This window comes from Geotrypetes seraphini, chromosome 1 (assembly GCF_902459505.1).
Source record: "Geotrypetes seraphini chromosome 1, aGeoSer1.1, whole genome shotgun sequence".
NCBI lineage: Eukaryota > Metazoa > Chordata > Amphibia > Gymnophiona > Dermophiidae > Geotrypetes > Geotrypetes seraphini.
In genome coordinates this window covers 367,683,652-367,706,785 of record NC_047084.1, presented here as the reverse complement: position 1 = coordinate 367,706,785, position 23,134 = coordinate 367,683,652, and the positions used below count along the sequence as shown (strand labels likewise).

The following is a 23,134-nucleotide window of genomic DNA, read 5'->3' as shown; positions in this document are numbered from 1 at the left end:
AGTTCCCCTTTGTGCTTAAAAAATAATTACAGCTAGTAACGTGAATTTCCTCACCCATATGTCTTCCTCCTCCTATCCACGCCGGTCTGATGTTGCTCTTACTTTCCAACGCTGAAAAAAATCCATTTTTGCTGCAGAGGACTTTCATCCGCGGCAGCCAATCCGAAGCGCTGCTTACAACTCCCCTTCCTGCGGTCCGCGAATGACGCAACTTCCGGTTTCCGCCTGGGCGGACCGGGGCAAAGGGAAGGAAGCCGTAGGGCTGTTCAGATTGGCTGCCGCGGCTGGAGACCTCCTGCAGCAGAAATGGATTTGTCAGCGACGGAAGGTAAGGACTGCATCAGACCAGTACGGATGGAAGGGGGGAAGACATGCCGGTTCACAGGGGGCCCTCCCGAGCCACGGGCCTGTTTGCTCCCCCCTAATGCCGGCCCTGCTCCTGGGCCACTTACAGTTCACTAAAACCACTGTACATTGTCAGGCCATTGTATCAACGGTGTCTTTATTCTTTACTCAGTTACCTCACAGCTAAAACACGAGTTCATTTCCTGAGGTACTATAGTTTTCCAATCATATATACTGTAGCAGATGTTAATTTGCAAGTGGGCCCAAATTTCGTTCTGTAATACTGCTGCAGTGTTACCAGGTGTTCCTAAATAATCTGGAGCCGTGCCGTGTGGAAAAAAAAAAGCTCTGTGTAATAGAATACATTTAAAAATTTGGGAAATCCTGCAGGTGGTGGTCAAAGCTTCCTATGGTTTTCTTTTGGTAACTCTCTGAAGAGTCTGTAAGAGAAAATCCAAGTTAACAACTTTTCTGGGGAACTCCTTTAACATTATGGAAAAATCCAGTTGCCCAGCTGTGTTTTAAGTTGGCCTGTATTTTGAATATTTTCATGGGATCTGTAAATTTGATCATATTGCGTGCTTTCTCTTTAAGAGTGGGGTTCCCTTCCCCCCCCCCATGACATTCTTTTTGTCTTGATGCATCCGATGACTTGATTCATTCCTTTTTCCAGCTCAGGGATCTGAAGGCTTCATACCTTCAAAATTAAATTTTCCAGGGCTATTCTCAGATTTATTTGCTGATTTTAGTACTACAGTACATATGCAGGGATTTAGCAGGCAGCTGAAGTAGCCCAAGAAGCATTCGTGAGTCTGTGAAACTAAACTGATTCAACCCTCCAAGAAAGCAGAACGTTGAGGTAGTAAAACTTTTGCTACTATTTTTCCTGTAATTCAGAAATAACTATGTCTGCCCTGTGCCTGTGTGTGGGACTATCCAAGAGAACTCTCTTTTTTTCTTGTAAAGAAACTGATTTATATTAGAAATAACAGACCCGGAGTGGTCTAACGTCATTACTTCAGTTTTCAGCTCCCTGAGGATATGGACAAGGAGCTCTTTACTGATGATTTTTAGGCAGTAAAAGCTTTCAGACATCACTTTTAGGGCAGTTTTTACTAAAGCTTAGTGTGCACTGAATGGATCAGTATGCACTAAATGCTAAGAAATTGCTAGGTATAAGATAGGTTTATTATCAGTTAGTGCTTGCTAATTCCATTAGCACAGTGTATTGCAAACTGTGTGCCGCAACACACTAGTGTGCCTCAAGGTGCCGGAGTCTCGCTTGCTAGGGTCTCCTGCCCATTTGTCGTTTTCTTCTTTCTCCGTGCTAACCATCCATCTTCCATCTCTGTCCTCCCTTTCCATTTCCCTTTTTTTGTCTCCATCCCCACAGCTGCAGCGATGGACCCCACCATCCCCAGATCCACCATCTCTCCTTTTCTCAACTACCCTTTCATCCAGCATCTCTCCCTCCTTCCCTACCACCCCAGGGTCTATCATCTCTCCCTTTCTCTTCCCAACTACCCTCCTATCCATAATCTCTCCCCTCCTCCACACAATCCCTTGTGTCCAACTTCTCTCCCTTTTTGTTCCTTCCCTCCCTCCATCCCATTGTCCACCATCTCTCCCTCTCCTCTGTTTTAGACACATTATTTCTTCCCCTCCCCCCTCAGTCCGGCATACGCATGTCTGTTTGAACATGGAGAGGCACCGGACTAGCTGACTGCTTACAGGACGTGCCTCTTGTGGTGAGAAGCATGTCTTGTAGTCAGTTAGCCTGCGCCTGTCTCTTCCTCGCTGGTGCTTCTAATCCTTCTCACCTCTCTTTCTGCAGGACCCCCCCCATTGGCGGTAGTAGGAAACTCAGAGCCATGGCTAGAGGACATCTGTGCATGCGCGGATGTCGAAGCGATGACGTGCATGCGTGTGACATCATGGCATCAACGTCCGCGCATTTCCGGGTACCCTCCAGCCGCAGCCCCGAGATTAGTACGCCAGCGGTTTAAAAAGTTTGCGACCCACTGCGTTAGCACATGCTAAGCTTTAGTAAAAGGGTCCCTAAAAGAGGTGTCTGAAAGCTACAGTATACTGCCTAAAATTCATCAAAGAGCCCCTTGCCCACCTCTACAGAGGGATGTCAGCATTCTCAGCATATCACCTCACTTGATGGCTACATTGTGGGCCTGATTCTATGAATGGTGACTAACTGCACCAAACTTGTAGGCGCCAGTCAGCACGGTTGTCAATCAACTGCTAGGCACCGCTTATAGAATCACATTTAGCAGCACCTAGGCATGCTTAGGCATCACTAGTGGTAAGTACTGACACAGTAGGCAAGGATTTCCTGGCCTAATTTACTTAAGGTTACCAAATTTTCTCTGGGATATCCCGGACACATGACCCTGCCCTATTCTGCCTCCAGCCCCATCCCGTTCTGCCCCAGCCCTTCTAGTTCCTCCTCCAGTCCAGCCCCATTCTTCTCCCTGCCCCACCCCTACCAAGCCTCCTCTCTCCTTCCGGATGACCTCCAGCTGCATCTGGAGGGCCTGGAGCATGCGCGGATGTGTGCGACGTCATCTGTGCATGCTCAAAGGCCCTGCAAATGCAGTTGGGGCTTTCCAAAACCTGGACAAATGCTGGATTAAGAAAAGTCCATCTGGGAGCCCAGACAGTCCTCTAAAAAGAGGATATGTCCGGGATTTCCTGGATGTCTGGTAACCCTAAATTTACCTGCACCTAACACATGCGCCTAGCGACGCCAAAGTCAACCACAGCTAATCTCTACACTTAAATTAAAACTTAGCGTTGTATACTGGGTCATCAACCAAATAAAGCGCTCAACTTGGTTAACAATAAATTTAAAAAAGATACAAAAAAAGATGAAGAAAAGAAAGATACAAAAAAAAGAAGAAAAAAGTCAGGAAGAATATTAATACAGATGATTTCCAAAATATTTAGTAAACAAAATAATTTTTAGCTCAGAGAGTCGTGCTGAATGGCCTGCGTGTTCCCGACACTCATAGGAACTCTTAATTCCTTTTATTCTCTTTACTGAAGGAAAGCTTGAATTGGTGGATGTCTTGGCAAGGTGGCGGCAGTAGTCTTTGGGGAGGGGTGGTACGGGTTCCCTGCCATGGCCGCTAAACTGATTGCTGCAGGGAGATTCCCTTGCTGCGATCAGCTCAGCGGAAACTCGACCTGAACAGAATCTGGTCCTTATCCCAGGACAAGCAGGCAGGTATTCTCACTAGTGGGGTGATGTCATCCGACAGAGCCCCGATACGGACGTCTCACAAGCATACTTGCTTGCAGAAACTTCAGAAGTTTCGAGATGCCCGCACCACGCATGCGCCAGTGCCTTCCCGCCTGATGGTCCGGGCGTGTCTCCTCAGTTCTTTTCTTTCCGTGGAGCTGAGAAGTTTTACTTCAATTCTGCACTAATTGAACCCGTATTTTTGCCTTCTAATCGCCACGGTTTTGAATTTATTTTCTCTTTATCGTGTGTTTTCTTCATTTGGTTTCTTATTATTTTTTTTTTTTTTAATTTCTTCCGGTGATTCGACCGGGTCGGCCGCGTGGCTCAGGCCCCGCTCCTTCAATCTTGCGGCAGAGCTTTTTCGGCCTATGTCCCGGCCAATTACCGGTTTTAAAAAGTGTAGCAAGTGCCAGCGTGCGATTTCATTGATGGACCCGCATCGACCCGCTGCCTGCAGTGTCTTGGTCCAGAACATTTCCCGAAATCGTGCCAGCCTTGTTCCACTCTCACAGCACGTGCGTTTAAGCGTTGCTGTTTTTTGTGGGAGTCGATGTTCAAGATGGAAGCTGCTAAGGAAGCTTCGACTTCGACCAGCGCTTCGCCTGCACCTGTGAAGCCTCCCGCCGCTTCTGCTGCATCGAGTCTCCTGAAGCCGGCTTCCTTCGTTCCGGCTTCGACTCCGCCTACTGCTCCGGTGCCTTCCTCCGTCTCCTCGGATCAGGTACCTCCTCCTCCCATTCCAACAGTGGTTCTCAAAGTGCCGAAGGCTTCCAACCCAAAGCACTCGACCACGAAGGAACGCGAAGACCGTTCAGGAGGTCCCACTTTAGGTGCGGCTCCCTCCTTGTCGGCTTCGTTGCGGTCACTTCTGGAGGCTCAGTTTGTCGAGCTCATGACCACCATGGGACCCAAGTTGCTGGCCATGATCCAGGGTGACCAGCCGGTTCCACCTCGGGGGGGGGGGGGGGGCGAGCCGCCCCCTCCACCTCCTCCTCGCCGTTCGCTCTCGGCAAGGAGCGGCGCTCGGCGGCCGGTCCCTCGAGGCGGGCCTCTTTTAGTGACATGCCCCCTTTAGAGCCCATTACGCCTCCGGACGAAGAGGTGTGGAATCCCTCTTCGAGTAATCGAAGCCCTGGGCATCGCAAACAGGAAGAGTTCTTCCGCACTCCTCATCAGGCCTGGACTGCGTCTCGAGAGGCGTCGAATCTCCCACCTCTGCCCTCTACTGCCTCGAGTCCCATCTACTCGTTGGAGGCTTCTGGGGACCATTCTAAACATCATTGCTCTAGATCCCCTTCCAGGCATCGGGAGGGGCATCGGTCCAGGCATTCTTCGAGGCACTCCTCTCGGCACTCTACAGTCTCACCGCAGAAGAAGCTGCCTCATTAGGTGTATTCCTCGTCGGATGTGTCTCCTCCTCCGGGATTGGAGTTTGAGGATCCCTGTGGCTCGTATTCGCCCTGTCGATCGCAGGTCTCTATGGATCCCGAGGCCTCGACTTCATCCAGTCCGTCTTGTAGGCCTGTGCTGGCGGACCTCCGGCAGATGGCGGATGACCTGGACATTACCTTGGACTCCGGTTCTCGGTACTCCAAGGAATACCTCGATACCATGCATTTGCCTCATCCTCCTGCCGAGTCTCTTCGTCTTCCTCTGCACAAACTCCTCGACCAAACGTTCATGAGGTGTTTTGAAACGCCTTACTCTATTCCTGCTGTTCCTGGCAAGTTGGATGCCAGGTACCGAACAGTTCATCACAAGGGATTCGAGGGCTCTCAACTCTCTCATCAATCCCTGTTGGTCGAATCCTCCCTCAAGAGGTCTCATCCGTCCTAGGTGTATGCCTCGGTGCCTCCAGGCTGCGAGGGCAAGACCATGGATAAGTTTGGGAGACGCATATACCAGAACTCGATGATGGCTTCCAGAGTTCTCAATTATACTTTTCATTTTGCCACTTATTTGGAGTTCTGCCTGCCTGTGCTTCGGAAGTTTACACCTTACATCGAGTCTCAGGCTCGCTTCGAATTTGAGGAAGTGGTCGCCTCGCTGTCCCAGCTGCGCCTCCAATTGATGCAATCCTCCTACGATGCCTTCGAGCTTTCAGCACGAGCTGCCGCCTGTTCCGTGGCTATGCGTCGATTGGCATGGCTTCGGACCATTGACATGGACCGAACCTCCAGGACAGACTTGCCAACGTTCCTTGTGCAGGGGCAGATTTATTTCACAAATCCATCGAGACCGTGACGAAGAAACTGTCTGACCATGAGAAATCTTTTCAGTCCATTCTTCGACCCAAGCCTAAGCCGATGCAGTCTCGACCTTCTCGACCGCCCTTGATCTATCAACGGCGTTATACACCAAGGCAGGCTCCAGCTGCGAGACAACCAGCGAAGAGACAGCCTCCACAGAAGGCTCTACAAAAGCCTCAGCCTTCTACTGTCCCCAAGGCTCCTCAGCCTTTTTGACTCTCTCTTAGGGAGTATAACCAACCTCGTTCTGCCATCCCCTGTTTTCCCCATTGGGGGTCGCCTACATCATTTTTATCATCGATGGGAGGCTATCACCACCGACCTCTGGGTCCTTACCATCATCAGGGAGGGGTACTCTCTTCAGTTCCATCGGGTCCCCCCGGACCACCCGCCAAGAGAGTATCCTTCAAACTTAACACAGACCGCCCTTCTTCTTTAGGAAGCTCAGGCTTTGCTTCGGCTCCGGGCCGTCGAGCCGGTCCCTCTGGACCAACTCAACCGGGGGTTTTACTCTCGGTACTTCCTGGTACCGAAGAAGACGGGCGACCTGCGACCTATTTTGGACCTTAGGATCCTCAACAAGTTTCTGGTCAAAGAGAGATTTCGCATGCTGACCCTTGCTTCTCTCTACCCCCTCCTCGAGCAGAACGATTGGTTATGCTCTCTGGATCTCAAGGAGGCCTACACTCACATTCCCATTCATCCGGCCTCTCGCAAATTCCTCAGATTTTGGGTGGGACATCTTCATCTGCAGTATCGAGTGCTTCCATTCGGCCTGTCCTCGTCTCCCAGAGTCTTCACGAAGTGTCTGGTGGTGGTGGCCGCTGCACTCCGGAACCGGGGTCTTCAGGTGTTTCCCTACCTCGACGACTGGCTCATCAAGGCCACCTCGGCTCCAGGGGTCATCTCGGCGACCCTAACAACGATTTGGTTCCTGCTGAGTTTGGGCTTCGAGATCAACTTCCCCAAATCTCATCTACAGCCTACCCAGTCTCTTCCCTTCATCGGGGCAGTTCTGGATACCATTCAACTCAGAGCATTCCTTCCTCCTCAGCGTCTGGATGCTCTTCTTCATCTCTGCCAGTCTGTGTCTTCTCGCCCGTCCATCTCAGCGAGACACATGATGGTTCTCCTGGGCCACATGGCATCTACAGTTCATGTGACGCCTTTTGCCAGACTTCACCTCAGAATTCCTCAGTGGACCCTGGCTTCTCAATGGACTCAGGTGAAAGATTCATTGACCTGTCACATCATAGTCACTCCTGCTCTTCGGCAGTCTCTACTTTGGTGGATGACCTCTTCGAATCTATCCAGAGGTTTGCTATTTCACACTCCTCCCCATCAGAAGGTTCTCACGACAGATTCTTCGACCTATGCATGGGGAGCTCATCTGGACGGTCTTCGCACTCAGGTCTTCTGTATTGGACTATCTTCTACACCTGTCTCTGTCTGGCCTCAAGTCTACATCCATACGAGTCCACCTGAGTGCTATTGCAGCTTTCCATCAACCTCTACAAGGGAAACCTCTCTCTGCTCATCCTGTGGTTTCCAGATTTATGAAAGGACTTTTCCATGTCAATCCTCCTCTCAAACCTCCTCCAGTGGTTTGGGATCTCAATGTTGTCCTTTCTCAACTCAGGGATTCTGGACCAGTGCGGACCGGCTATATCATATCAATCTTCTGGAGCTCAGAGCGATCTTCAATGCTCTTCAAGCGTTTCAACATCTGCTTCACGACATGGTGGTCCTCATTCGCACAGACAATCAGGTCGCCATGTATTATGTCAACAAGCAGGGGGGCACGGGATTGGCCTCCCTCTGCCAGGAAGCTCTCAGAGTCTGGGATTGGGCGATTCACCACAATACCTTCCTAAAAGCTGTCTACATTCAGGGGAAGGACAATGCCCTGACGGACAACTTAAGTCATCTTCTCCAACCTCACAAATGGACCCTCCATTCTAGGCCCCTTCATCAGATCTTCTCTCAGTGGGGGACGCCTCAGATAGACCTCTTTGCGGCTCCCCACAACTTCAAACTGCCTCAATTCTGCTCCAGGATCAACACTCCTCATCGCTTCGAGGCAGATGCTTTTCTGCTGGATTGGGGGAATCGCTTTCTGTATGCATTTCCTCAATTTCCACTCATTCAAAAGACTCTGGTCAAGTTGAAATCCGACCATGCCACCATGATTCTAATAGCTCCTCGGTGGCCCAGACAGCCTTGGTACTCCCTTCTACTTCAACTCAGCAGCAGGGAGCCATTCCTTCTTCCAGTGTTTCCTTCACTGCTTACTCAGCAACAGGGATCTCTACTCCATCCCAACCTGTAGTCTCTCCACCTGACAGCTTGGTTCCTCTCAACGTAACTCCTCGCCAGTTTTCCCAGGCGGTGAGGGATGTATTGGAGGCTTCCCGGAAGCCTGCTACTAGACAATGCTACTCCCAAAAGTGGACTAGATTTTCTTCCTGGTGTATTTCTAATCGTAAGGAGCCTCAACGAGCCTCCCTGTCTTCTGTATTGGGCTATCTTCTACACCTGTCTCAGTCTGGCCTCAAGTCTACATCCATACGAGTCCACCTGAGTGCTATTGCGGCTTTCCATCAGCCTCTACAAGGGAAACCTCTCTCTGCTCATCCTGTGGTTTCCAGATTTATGAAAGGACTTTTCCATGTCAATCCTCCTCTCAAACCTCCTCCAGTGGTTTGGGATCTCAACGCTGTCATTTCTCAACTTATGAAACCTCCTTTTGAGCCTCTCAACAAGGCTCCGCTGAAGTTTCTCACTTAGAAAGTGGTTTTTCTGGTTGCCCTCTCTTCTGCTCGCAGGGTCAGTGAGCTTCAGGCCTTAGTGGCGGATCCACCTTTCACAGTATTCCATCATGACAAGGTAGTCCTTCGCACTCATCCGAAATTCCTGCCTAAAGTGGTCACTGAATTTCATCTCAACCAATCCATAGTTCTTCCTGTGTTTTTTCCAAAGCCTCATTCTCATCCTGGAGAATCAGCTCTTCACACTCTGGACTGTAAACGTGCTTTGGCTTTCTACCTGGATTGCACCAAGCCGCACAGAACTGCTCCTCAACTTTTCGTCTCCTTTGATCCGAACAAGTTGGGACGACCTGTATCGAAGCATACCATCTCCAACTGGATGGCGGCTTGCATCTCTTTCTGCTATGCCCAGGCTGGATTACCCCTTCTCTGTAAAGTCACAGCCCATAGGGTCAGAGCAATGGCGGCCTCTGTAGCCTTCCTCAGATCGACACCGATTGAGGAGATTTGTAAGGCTGCCACTTGGTCCTCTGTTCATACATTCACCTCTCATTATTGTCTGGATACTTTCTCCAGACGGGATGGACAGTTTGGCCAAACATTATTACAAAATTTATTCTCTTAAGTTGCCAACTCTCCCACCATCCCATTGAGGTTAGCTTGGAGGTCACCCACTAGTGAGAATACCTGCCTGCTTGTCCTGGGATAAAGCAATGTTACTTACCGTAACAGTTGTTATCCAGGGACAGCAGGCAGCTATTCTCACGTCCCACCCACCTCCCCTGGATTGGCTTCTCTGCTAGCTACCTGAACTGAGGAGACACGCCCGGACCATTGGGCGGGAAGGCATTGGCGCATGCGCGGTGCGGGCATCTCGAAACTTCTGAAGTTTCTGCAAGCAAGTATGCTTGTGAGACGTCCGTATCGGGGCTCTGTCGGATGACATCACCCACTAGTGAGAATAGCTGCCTGCTGTCCCTGGATAACAACTGTTACGGTAAGTAACATTGCTTTAGTCGTGGTTGTACATCATCTAAGATACAACGTATGATTTCCATCCATGCAGCCTCGTAAAACTTTCGATTATCCCTACAGTACGACTAAGTCTAGGTCGACCCAAATCCTGCTCAAATCCTGTCCTCACCACTCCTTCAAAAATGCCCCTTTCAGCTCTAGGCACACAGCGGTATTCCGAGGCCTAAAAAGTCTCTGGATACATCTAAAAACCCGTTTTGATTATCGGCATTTGGATAACTTGTCTTTTAGGTCTTCTAAGTGCTGACTTGGGCGGGTTTTTTGACATATATTTTTTTTATTATTATGAGCCCCTAACAGTTATGCACCTAACAGTTATGTACATAGATAATAGAATAAAGGCATACATGCATATGTGCACACATACATATACCCTCATATAAATGCCAAACATTTTCCTAAGCTCTATTCTATGAATACAGGCATAACTCCAATAGAACATATTTTGAGTAGACATACAAATGAGTGGAGTCTAAGTGGGGCATAAATTTACACATATAACTTATAGAATTCTATAAGCTACACATTTCTCTGAAATCTAGGTGCAATATAAGAGCTTATACCTAAATACGAACACATATCTACTAAGTTACACTAGTATACTAAAGGAATCCTCGATAAAACAATTTAAAGTAAAACTCAAAACATTCTTATTTGAGGATGCTTTTGGTTAAAACTGTCCTTTTTAGGGCTAAGCCAACAATAGTCCCTTTCCCAACCTATTGTTTTAATCCTTAAGTGTGCTTAATTTTAAATATTGTAATTCAACCCTACTTTCCTAATTGTGTGTAGTTTGTATATGTGTCTTATGTTAAAAGTCTACTAACCTAATATTGTATTGTACTATATTTTTATATATTTTATATCTTTTTATTAAAGTTGTACACCGCTTTGAAACCGGAATTAGCGGTATAAAAAATGTTTTAAGAAACTTGAAAACCTATTTTCTGTAAAAAAATTTGCACCCATCTCTCATCTGTGACTGTTAAGAGAGTCCTTTTGATAAGGACTTTTCGAAAACAGAGATTTGCATGTTGAAAACTTCCTTCTGAACTGTAAACTAAAGTAGTATGTGTTAAGCTTCTTATGAAAAATCTATCTAGGATTCATCACTTCAGCTCAGTGGCAACCAGACTCTTTTTTTTTTTTGGGTGGGAGGAGGAAATGAATCTTTATATGAGTAAGCACTTGGGGTCAGACTCTATAAACGGTGCCTAAGCGCACCTACATACATTGTAGGTGCCGCTCCATGTGATTGTCAATATCTAAAAACTTGGCTGTTCTCCAAATTGTAAAGTCTTCATCTCACTTTTTCTGTTCTATTTTATTTATGTAAACCGAGTCGAGCTTTATTGTTATAGAGATGACATGGTCTAAAATCTCAAGTTTTAGGTTAGTTTAACTACACGGCACCATTTTATACCTAGTGGCATCTAAGTGGACTTAGGAGTCTTTGAGGTACGCACTGGCATATTAAGCCATATTTTACCTGGCCTAATTTACTGGTGCCTATCTCCGACACCTAGCAACACCTAAAGAAACCCTTAATTTTTAGGTATGCATCATTAGGTATCGCTAGGTGCCTCAACTTAAGCACCTTTAGGCATCCTAAGAGTTCCACGTAGAACTCTTAGCCCCTCCTTTTACAAAACTGTACTAGCGTTTTTAGTACTGGTCATGGGGGTAACAGCTCTGATACTCATAGAATTCCTATGAGCGTTGAAGCTGTTACCGTCTCAGCTGGTGCTAAAAACCACGCTACAGTTTTGTAAAAGGAGGGGGTAAATGTTTTTTTTTTTTTGGGGGGGGGTTGATTAGCTGAAAAGTGGCACAGTCAATTACCACATCAATTAAGCCAAAAAACCAAAAGTTGTGCGCAGATTCTGAAGTTAGGCATTGCTAGGCATCCTTAATTAGGGCGCCTAGCAGCACCTAATGTAGGCAAACTATACAGAATCCGGCCCTAGGGGTGTGCAGCCCACACATTTTTCATTTTGTATCATTTCCTATGTCATTTATGGGAATGTTCATTAAGTTGTTTTGTTTGTTTTCATTACAGGAATAATAGTGTTAGTAGTCTGCACTCTTTTGGAAAGATTTGCCTTCTTTCAAAAGAGTGCACATTTTTTTGCAAAATGTATGCACTTTTTTGTGAACAGCACACCATCATTCATGCATGGGCACATTGTCAGGAAAGATTGCACCCTCTACTGGAAAGAGTGCAAATGCTTCCAAACAAAGATGCACTTTTTACAGAAAACGACATGAAGCAACCTGGGAAATGCCATTGACACTAGGCAGCCTGTATTGGTAGCATGGAATGTTGCTACTCTTTGGGTTTTGGCCAAGTGATCTGGATTGACCACCATGTGGATGGGCTACTGGCAGGGCAGGATTAATTCTTCGAGGGCCCTTAGGCACACAAGTACACTGGGCCCTGCCCCGCCCCGCCCACGCTCCACCCCGCCCCCATTTATCTGTTTTCTTATTTACTTCTTTATTTCCACATGTATTTCTTTCTTTTTAAAAAATTCAAAACAAACAAAGATTAGCATACCAGTGCAGTTTTTCTTCTATGTAACCCCCAAACATCTCTGAACAATCCTTCCTTCCCTTCCCACCTACTTACCCAGGACTCTGAACCCTTTCCATACATATATAAAAGTGTTCAAATATATTGTAAAGCAGTAATACTATGTGAAATACTGTATAAGTCTATAGTAATAACCAAGTTTACAATGCCTCTCAACTGCCTCACTTTGTGCCAACCAACTGTAACCCATATGAATGAATAAACAACCAAATCTGTAACTCCTCTAGTATGTTCCACTCCATGTATGTTAACTTGTAATGAAACAAAAGGCAGGCAATCCACCAAAGAATCCAACATGAAACGAAAGAAGATCAGCAGAAAATAAGGAGATTCAAATCAGGTTTATTCAAGGTGCTCCCAAGAACCATGCCCGATGCATACACACAGAACACAGATACACCCTCACCCAGTATGGAATAAGTAATCACAACTAAAAATAGAAATATGTAGATAAAGGTTAAACTGATTCACCAAGAAGCCAAACTGTATACAGTGAAACACCACAGAAACAATGACACATAGCCCTCTAATACTCTGCAAAATATAAATATAGCAGATGTAAATTTGAAGAAACTGATAAACAATCACCACTTTACAAATTAACAAATAGAAATAAAACAAAAATTGAAAATAAGAATATACCATTTTATTTGACATCCATTTTTCAATTAATTTTCAGAGGCCATAGCCTCCTTCTTCAGGTCAATATAGTATACTGCTCTTACTTTATACTGTCCTGACCTGAGAAAGGGGGTTTGGGTCTCTAAAAGTTAATAAAAAATGTATTAAAATTACCGTAGTCCAATAAAAGATTACCTTATTTTTTGTTTATAAAAGTTTTATCAATACAATTTCAATACAATTTTATTCTAAAGCAACAAAAAAACTTTTTTTCTACCTTTTGTCAGTTCTGCTTTAATCATCTTTGTCTTCACTCTCTTCTTTCTAGCCAGCATCTGTCCTCTCTCTGTCTTCCATGCAGCATCAGCCCCTTCCATCCACTGTCCACCCTCTCCCCGTTCCATACGGTATCTTCCCTCTTTCTATGCTCCTTCCTTAAACTCTCTATCCTGTGCCCCTTCTCTCCTTTATACATGATTCTTTTCAGCTTCACCCCCTCTCCATTTTTCTGTCTCCACCCCCTCCCCTATGCTGCGGCATCTCTCTCTTCTCCTTTCCTTCCTTCCCACTCCACCACATGGTCTGGCATCTCTATCTCCTTCCCTCCCCCCATGCGCTAGCATCTCTCTCCTTCCATGCTCTGGCACCTCCTCTCCCTCCGGGTCTGGCATTTGTCTCCTTAGTTTCATTTCCCTCCCCCCATGCCCTGGCATCTCTCTCCTCTCCTTCCAACTCCCCCTCCATTATCTGGCATCTCCTCTCCTTCCTTTCTCTCCATCACTCCTTCCTTTCCCCTGGTCTGGCATCTGTCTCCTTCCCTCCCCCATGCCCTAGCATCTCTCCATCCCACTCCATGGTCTGGTATCTCCTTTTCTTTCCCTCCCTCCCATGGACTTGGCATCTCTCGTTCCGCTCCCTTTTCCTTCTCTCTCCTTCCCTTTCTCTCCCCAATTGGTTGTAGCAGCAGCATTTCTCTCCCTCTCCCTTCCCTGTGCAGCAGCATTTATTCCCCCCTCCCTGTGCAGTAGCAGTAGCATTTCTCCCCTCCCCCCTTCCCTGTGCAGCAGCATTTCTACCCCCCCACATTCCCTGTGCAGCAACAGCATATCTCCCCCCTCCCTTGTGCAGCAGCAGCATTTCTCCCCCCTCCCTTGTGCAGCAGCAGCATTTCTCCCCTCCTTCCCTGTGCCACAGCAGCATTTCTCCCACCTCCCCCTTTCCCTGTGCAGCAGCAGCATTTCTTCTGTGCCTCCCTACGGCATGTGCTTCATTTCTGGCTGGCTCCCTTGCTGCCTGTTCAAAGCCATGGGCATCAGCTCTTCGCGCAATCCGTGGCTGCATCGGAAGCCTTCTCTCTGATGTTGACATCAGAGGGAACGCTTCCGATGCAGCCACAGATTGCACAAGGAGCCGACGCCTGCAGCTTTGAACAGTTGGCAAGGGAGCCGTCAAGAAACGAAGCATGCGCCGGAAGGAGGCACAGAAGAAAAGAAGGGTGAAGGCCGTGTTGGGGCTCACAAGGGAGCACAAGCTGGGCCGTGGGTTAGACACTTGATTTAAAGATTTGCTGCCACTGGTTAAAAAAAGCAGCAGCGGCAGAATAGGGAGGGTGGTTCTGGCAGCAGGCCCCCCTGACCTTTTCTGGCCCTAGACCCATGCCTACTGGGCCTACCCTTTAATCCGGCCCTGGCTACTGAGGTAGAAGGACCATTGGTCTGACCTAGTAAGGCTATCCTTATGTTCTTACACATATATTAGCTTTGCTAGTTAAATTCTCATCAACAAATTATGTACTTCACTTTGAGAATGAATAATCAAATTTAAGAACAAATTAAAGGTATCATCTTAAATTTATTTTTGTTTGTTTTATTTCTTTTCATTACCAGAACAAACTAAATAATGCCTTGGAGTGCACCTGACAATGGATTTCTAAGTAGTCTGCAACAGCTGTCATGTATTGTGGGTGACACTTCAAATATATTTTAAACTCAATTATTTCAAGCACTTACCATTCATAAACCACATACACACTGATGGAAATAATTTGATTATATTTCAAGATGTCTCAAAAGACAGGATCCCATAATTTAATTTAAAACTGAGCAGGCACAAGCCTACTATAAAGATAAATGCCGTTAGGGTAGGAGTGAGAGCTGACCCAAAAAATGATCCAGACAGTGGTAATATTCAGCCACTGTCGAAATAAGTTATATGTTCAGGCCTAAACAAAATGGACAGTGCTAGCACACTGATCACACTCTGGGGTCCTTTTACAAAACTGCAGTAAATGCTAGCGCCCGCTTACCATACATTAAAAAGGCTTATGCGCTGGCATCCCACAGTCAAATGGCCAATTTGAACGTGCACACAGTAAAAAAAATATTTGTAATTACCTGAGAAAGGGGCATGTTAGTGGGTGGAGAGTAGGCATGACTGCACTAATCAGTTAGCGCCTGAAGCATTGCATGTGCTAACTGATTAGCATAGGATTAGTGTAGGAGCCCTTAGGGGCTGATTCTACAAATGGGCATCCCGATTGTAGGCGGTGGCAGACATCCTACCACCATTTGGAAGCCAATCAGGATGCACTTTAAAATAAAAAAAGTTCCCAAGGCAGAATGCCTACACTGTAGGTGTTTGACACAGGTCTAGGGAGACCCGTAGGGACACTTAATCTTGCCCAAGCCTGGGTGTGGGTGTGGTTTCACCCGGAAGTGTCCTTGGATGAGTTTAAGCATCACTACATTTCAGTCCTAAAAGTAGATGCTACTGCCAGCTCAGGGAATCCCCAATCAGCTGAGCCAGGAGAACTCCCTGAAACTGGGGCTTCGGGGAATCCTGCCGACTCAGCTGATCAAGGGGAAAACATCCCTGCCACAATCAGCTGAACTGACTGTGGCAGAGGACACCCCCCGACACAACCTTCATGATCAGCAGGAGGGATGCCCACTCTCTCCTGCCTAACTTACCCGATCCCCCCTCATCCAATGGGCTGGAGGGATGCCTGCTCCCTCCTGGCATTGGCCCCATCAATTCCCCAATACGACCGACACTCCCCAACACCCACAGCCCAACATCTCACCTTGACACCCCTGATACTTCCCCCCCATCCAATGGGCAGGAGGGACACCTACACCCTCCTGCAGCCGGGCTCATCGATCCCCCAATACCCCCCAACACTTCCCAATACCCTGACACTCCCTGACACTCTTTCAAAGCCCAACATCCCACTTGACACCCCTGAACCCCACATACTTTTAAAAGATTGCCGGTAAGAGGGATGCCCATTCCTTCTTGCCAACAGACCCGCCTCTTCCAAAATGGCAGACCTTTCCTTTCCTGGTGCATCCTAGGATGCACTTTGAGGGGGCGGGCTAAGGGCCTTATTGGTCCAGATACCTAAGACCACTCCCATAGGAATTTCATATCTTGGGGGGGGGCATTGCCTCCCATCACAATGAAGTTTTATTTTTCATATTATGGGAGATGTGGGAGCACATTTCACTAGTGATATGAGGGACGGTAATACGAGTAATTCCTCACTAGAGTTGGTAGGACAGAGATGTGTGTAAAGAACTGTTTAACACTCTGGAAGAATAATAGAATAAACTTCCTATTCAGTTGACTCTTCTCTAAACCCCTAAATATAAACTGATAAACTGTAAAAACACACTAACTAATGATAATAACAAGGAAAGATGTGTTTATAAGAAAGAAATGGAAATAACTAGGTTTTGAAAGTTATGTACGAAAATTCAGATTGTAGAATAAAAGTTCAAAAGAACAACACTTTAAACGCAAGAATGAACACTTGATTCAAATAAACACACCTAAAAAACAAAACAAAAAAAGGACAAAAACATAACACAGGCATTTGCATTTCCTACTCTACCATTGACATACTAAATGATTCTCAAGTTAAACACTCAGAAGATCTGCATTTGGCAATAACTGGCCACAGCTTTTTTGACTTAGAGCTCCTTTTGCAAAGCAATGGTAGTGATTCCCCTTATGGAAAATGTACAGAAGCCCATTCAATTTCTATGGGCTTGAATGCATTTGCCACAGGAGAATTGCTACTGTGGCTTTGTAAAAGGGGCCCTTAATGAAAAAGCTGTTTCCATTCCCGAGACTTAAGGTAGATGCAGTATATAAGATTCCATGTTATGCAGTATACAAGTATGTTTTAGTGTATGTGCATTTTTATGCTTTTATGTATGTTAATTTGTAAATCACTGAGATTTTTGGCGGTATAAAATTTTAAAAAAAGAAATAAGATTCCATGTTATGTTATGTTTAGGAGGCACTAATGGCCATATTCAATAAATGGTGCCCTGTTTAGGTGCTGCTAGGTGCCCTAATCTTGGCCACCTAGGGATGCCTAATGATGCCTATGTTAAAAAGTAGGTGTGGTTATTGGTGGAGAATAGGCGTGGTTGATTTAGGCATCGTTAGATGTCTGACATAAATGCTACCAAATTAGGCGAGTGAAAAGCTGGCCTAATGGAGCGGCTCCTATGTCTAGGATGCCTAGCAATGCCTAAGTCTGCTTAGGCACACTTAGGTGTGATTCTATAAATGGTGCCGTGTTTTGATTAACAACCACTCGGCACTGTTTATAGAATCTGGCCCTTGCTCCATTTTATGGACATGCTAACCAGTTAATACAGTGGTAATGTCAGCTTACTAGCTGATTAGCAATCCATGCCTGTTCTCTGCCCTGATATGATCCCTGCAAAAAGAAAAAATAAATACAACAATAGAGCTAATGCAGAATATTTTAGTGTGTCCTGCATTAGACATACGGTAACATCTAATGCAGCTTAGTAAAGGTGCTCTTGATTTCTCATATACTGCCTGCATGCCCAAAAGCTATCAAAGCAGTGTACATTCAGGTAGAGAATGACACGGTGACAAAATTCATCACCGTTCCCGTCCCCGCGGATAACCGCAGGAAACCATATTCAAGGCATTCTTTAAAGAGAGAGGGAAGAATCAGAGTATGAATGGCCACAACCACTGACCCACAAGCTTTGCTTTGAAGAATGCTGGTGTCGAAGGACCGAGGTTGAAATAGACACTAGAAAATGAAATGGGATTATTTCCTGCGGTTATCCGCGGGGACGGGAGCGGTGATGAATTTTGTCACCGTGTCATTCTCTACATTCAGGTAAAGTAGGGTTTGTTTGGGTTTTTTTGTCTCTAGAGGGCTCATCATCTAAGGCAGGGGTGCCCACACTTTTTGGGCTTGCGAGCTACTTTTAAAATGACCAAGTCAAAATGATCTACCAACAATAAAATTAAAAAAAAAACACAACGCACACTGTACGCATAGAAAATGTTAATTATCATTCCTATTCCAGGGTTTTTCAAAGAGGTCAAAGCAGATGACTCTATGCACTATCACCTCAGTAACAGCCATACAAAAATAGACAAATATACCCCCCTCCCTTTTTACTAAACCACGATAGCAGTTTTTAGAGCGCAGGGAGCTGCGCTTAATGCCCAGCGCTGCTCTCGACGCTCATAGGCTCCCTGCGCTAAAAAACTATTGCGGTTTAGTAAAAGGGGACTTTAGTGTAAAATATAGACAGCAGATATAAATTCAGACACATTTTGTTCACTAAATTTAAAATAAAATCATTTTTCCTACCTTGTCTGGTGATTTCATGAGTCTCTGGTTGCACTTTCTTCTTCAGACTGTGCATCCAATCTTTCTTCCCTTCTTTTAGCCTGTATGCTTCCTCTCCTCCAGACCTCATTCCCTCCCCCAACTTTTCCTTCCTCTCTCCCTGCCCTTTCTTTCTCTCTGCCTTCCTTTCTTTTTTTTCTGTTTCTCTTCTTTCCTTCTGTCTCCCTGCCTGCCCTTTTTCTTTCTTTCTCCCTGCCCTCCCCCAAGCCACTGCCATCGGGGACCAGGCCCCAAACCGCCACCAATAACAGGCCCGAAAGCCGACGCTGCCCCAAGCTGTCCCTGCTTCGGCCGACCAGCATTCCTCTCCCCGACGTCAATTCTGCCGTCGGGGAGAGGAAGGCTGATTGGCCCAAGATCGCGATCGACCTATTGGGGGAAATGCTGCCGGGTCTTGCCTTCGCGGAAACAGAAAGTAGGCAGGACCCGGCAGCAAGAAGAGCAAATGCTTCACTAACCTGTCTCCCGCCTTAGCCCATAGCAAACGCTTGCTTCAGGGCTCTCAACATGTGCGTGCCGGCTTCCCTTCTTCCCCCCTCCCCCCGGACATAACTTCCGGTTTCTGAGGGAAGAGAAGGGAAGCCGGCCCGCACACGTTAGAGCCACGGAGCATAAGTTCGCTACGGGCTGAAATCTCCAAGCCGGTTTTTTTTTGTTTTTTTTTAATGTTCAGCAACGGCGGCAGCAGCAGATGATAGCTGGGCGGACCACCCAGCTAAAAGGCCCTAGAGAGAACACTGGAGAGGAAGGCTGATCGGCCCAGTAGATCAGGACGGCAACACAAGTCTATCACGGAGCCCGGGATGGGCTCCGCTATCGACTCGCGTTGCCTTCCTGAGCTACTGGTCGATCGCGATCGACGTGTTGGGCACCCCTGATCTAAGGGGTCAATGAACAGATCCTTGTGGTAGAATCTTCACTCAATGAAGAAATTAGTGCTATATAAATGCCACAGCTTGCTTTAATCAATGAGCATACAGTTGACTACTGCATTAACATAGAAACCTGATGGTAGATAAAGGCCAAATGGCCCAGCTAATCTGCCCATCTACAGTAACCATTATCACTTCCTCTTTCTAAGAGTTCCACATACCTGTCCCACGACTTCTTGAATTCAGATACAGTCTCTGTCTCTACCATTTCATCCAGGAGACTGTTCCATACATCTACCAACCTGTCTGTAAAAAAGCATTTCCTTAGATTACTCCTGAGCCTATCACATCTTAACTTCATCCTATGCCCTCTCATTCCAGAACTTCCTTTCAAATGAAAGAGACTCGACTCATGTGAATTTACACCACATTGGTATTTAAACATCTCTATCATATCTCCCCTCTCCTGCCTTTCCTCTAAAGCAGCGGTCTCAAACTTGCTGCCCTCCAGGTACTATTTTGTGGCCCGAGGTTATACGCAATCTCAGAAGCAGCACACTGGGCAGGAAGAGAGGCTCCGGTGCCAGCATCAGTTGACTTACTTCCTGCCTTCTGCTGCCGATACACTGCCGGGACTCTTCTTCTTCTTTCCCCACCCCCGGATCAGCAGCGGCAGCTCAGTGTGATTTTAACTTAGCCACACAGCTGCCATTAGCATTAGTTTAGCCGCGGTTTCATCAGGCAGCCTCGGGGCCTTTGCTAGGCTGGCCGACTTTGATGATGCGAGGCGGGCTGGCCTAGCAAAAGCCCCGAGGCTGCCTGATGAAACCGCGACTAAACTAATGTTAGCGGCAGCTGTATGGCTAAGTTAAAAGTACATAGTGAGCTACCGCTAGGCTACAGAAAGGGGAGGCATTGCTGCACAGGGGAGGAATGAAAGGGAGAAGGGGTACTGTTGGACAGGGGAAGCAGGGAAGGGGTACTGCTGGGCAGGGGGAGGAGGGAATAGGTACTGCTGGACAGGGGGGAGGTAAAAGGAAGAGAGAAGAGGTGCTGCTGGACCTGGCAGAAAGGGAGGGAAAGGAAAGGTGGTATACACTGGAGGGGAGGGGAGGGTGAGATGGTGCATGGGGAGAGAGCATGTTGAGCTGGGGGGTGGGAAGGAGGGATGCCACTCGAGGGAAGAGGCAAGGACAGAGAGAGAAAGTGTTGGATTAATGGAGAGGACGAGACTGATGGGGAGGACAGAAAGGGAAGGAGAAATGTTACACTGTAGAAGAGGGAGAGGGCAGAGATGGCAGAGTTGGACTCATGGAGGGGGAGAGAGAGATGTTGGTTGGGGGAGGGAAGGAGGACCAGAGGAGAAGCATGCAGGAGGAAGAGAGAAAAAATGGACTGGTGGAATGGAGGGAGAAATGTTGGATGGGAGAGGGTCAGAAAGGCGGAAGGGAAGGAAGATGGACTGCAGTGGGCAGAAAGGAGGAAGGGAAAGAAAAATGTTACACTGGGGGGAAGGAGAGAGATGTCAGACCATGGAAATAGGGAGGGAAGAAGAGAAAGAGAGGAAGGGAAGACATGGAAAAGTAGATTTTGAGAAGAAAGCAGAAAAATTGAATGTTAAGTTAATTCCAAAAATGGATGCAATGGCTTAACAAATCTCCTGATTATCAAACCACATTATAAAAGCAGTCAAAGATTGATATTGCTCCCGTATACTCAGAGATATGAAAGCTCTTTTGAAGTTTGAAGGTGGGCTGGTAGAGATGGATGTCATAGACATACACTGGTCAGTAGTATCATGGCCCCATATAGGAAGATATTTGGTGGCTCTCCTTAGGCTCATTAGAATCCAAAGTGGCCCCAGCTTAAAAATGAATGAAGACCATGCACTATTCAGTTAGCACACAGCAATGTAGATGCACTTATTTGCTCAGTACAATGCATTAGTGGTAGGAGACTGCATAAAACCAAGAACGCAAGAAATTAGTGTCAAAGTGGCAGTCTGAAGAAGGCCTTAAGGTTAGAAATGCAAACACACTAACCGATTAGCACATAATATGCCTACTCTCTGGCCCTAGATTCAGCCCCAGAGTTTAAAAATTGTTCCACACTAGAATTTTAAGTTGTGATAGTGCTTACAGCAGTTTAATAAAAGGACCCCCCCCTCCAAATTTATTAAAACAACATAAGCTGGCTTCATTTTGGAAACTTCACATTTGCAAAAAGTAGAAATGAACATTCGAAAATGACCACGTGTCATGCTTTCCTCTGCCACATGCTCAAGACTGATCATTGTTCAGTTTTGAAAATGAAGCCCACTTAATTTTTTTTTATAGGTAGATCAACTTAGTACAGCTCAAAAGAGGGCCAGGAAGAACAGGAGACAAAAAAGCAGAAAAGATTTTTATTCTAATACCAAGACCAGAAATACATACAATATTTGAAACAAGGTTCTTCTGACTGAAGTTGCCAATTCATTACCCCCCCCCCACACACCCTACTTTTACTAAGCCGCAATAGAGGTTTCTACCATGCCCTAAAGCGCTAAATGCTCCAACATTGTTCCGATGCTCATAGGAATTCTATGACTGTCGGAGCAGCATTGGAGCATTTAGAGCTCCAGGCGGCAGTAGAAACCTCTATTGTGTCTTAGTAAAAAAAAGGGTGGGGGGTGTTATATTACTTTTATGTGTGTGAGAAAAAGGGTAGAAGGAGCTGCAAACACTTTTATCATATGTTTATTGCTAAGGGCTCCTTTTACAAAGCCACGGTAGCTGCTGCTGCCGCGGTATTCACTGTGACGCCCATAGGAATTTAATGGGCATCAGAGCATTTGCCGCACGGCAGCTGATACTGTGGCTTTATAAAGGGGAGGGCCCAAAGTGCAAAGAATTGTTGTGAATACTAAAATAACAACACTAAAAAAATCCGAAGCAGAATCAATAGTACACAAAAAAAAGGGGCCAGGATCATAGATTAAACGCTTCAATGCATCTGAGATGGAAACTTAACATTAAAATGAAATTTGACAGATATTTATGTCAGAAAAAATAATGCTTTAAAGCCATTCTCCCTTTAACCACAAAACTTTTTTTTTTTTAAATGTCTCCAGACAGGATTAATGGTGTGAACTGAAAAATATTTCAGTTCATTTGCAGATTGTTTTTGGATATTTGGTTTACAGCACTTCTAGACATTTTTTTGGCTCATTTTAGAAATTATTCTTCCCGATATTATCAAACTCCATGCTTGAGGGCCCTTTTTCTAAGCTGGGTTAAGCACTCAGGCCTGGATTCCATAAACAGCGCCTGAATTTAGGCGCCTAGGTCGGTGTGCTTAGCTTATCTAGGTGCCTAATTTATGGCCCCTTTTATCGAGCTGCGCTAGAGGCTTTCAGCGCGGGCTGGTGTGGTAAATGCTCCGACAGTCATAGAATTTCTATGAGCGTCAGAGCATTTACCTCACCAACCAGCAAGAAAATTCTCTAGTGCAGCTTGGTAAAAGGGGGTATGGGGGGGTAATTATCTTAACTGGCTTAATCTGTACCACAATTTGAAAAGAAAACCCATTAAAAAATCAATTATCTGGTAGGCACCTAACTTTGTAGGCATCTACTATGAGGCACCTACCAGCAAGTAGATGTGGTTAGGAGTGGATTCTGGGTGGATTTGTGGTAGATTTTGGGCATCATTTGATTTAGGTG

General features: G+C 46.3%; 1 protein-coding gene across 17 annotated transcripts in view; it reads left to right on the top strand.

Annotated features, from left to right (window-relative positions):
• Window positions 1–221: 221 nt before the first annotated feature.
• Window positions 222–23,134, top strand: part of ADGRL3 (adhesion G protein-coupled receptor L3) — a 1,804,713-nt gene continuing 1,781,800 nt past the window's right edge. For 8 of the 17 annotated variants that reach the window (XM_033915078.1, XM_033915096.1, XM_033915057.1 and 5 more), the window contains exon 1: window positions 229–328. The gene's annotated coding sequence lies outside the window, so the exon portion shown is untranslated. Of the gene's footprint in view, window positions 329–23,134 lie in introns of all 17 variants that reach the window. The other 9 variants (XM_033915136.1, XM_033915129.1, XM_033915122.1 and 6 more) reach the window with 3 other exon arrangements.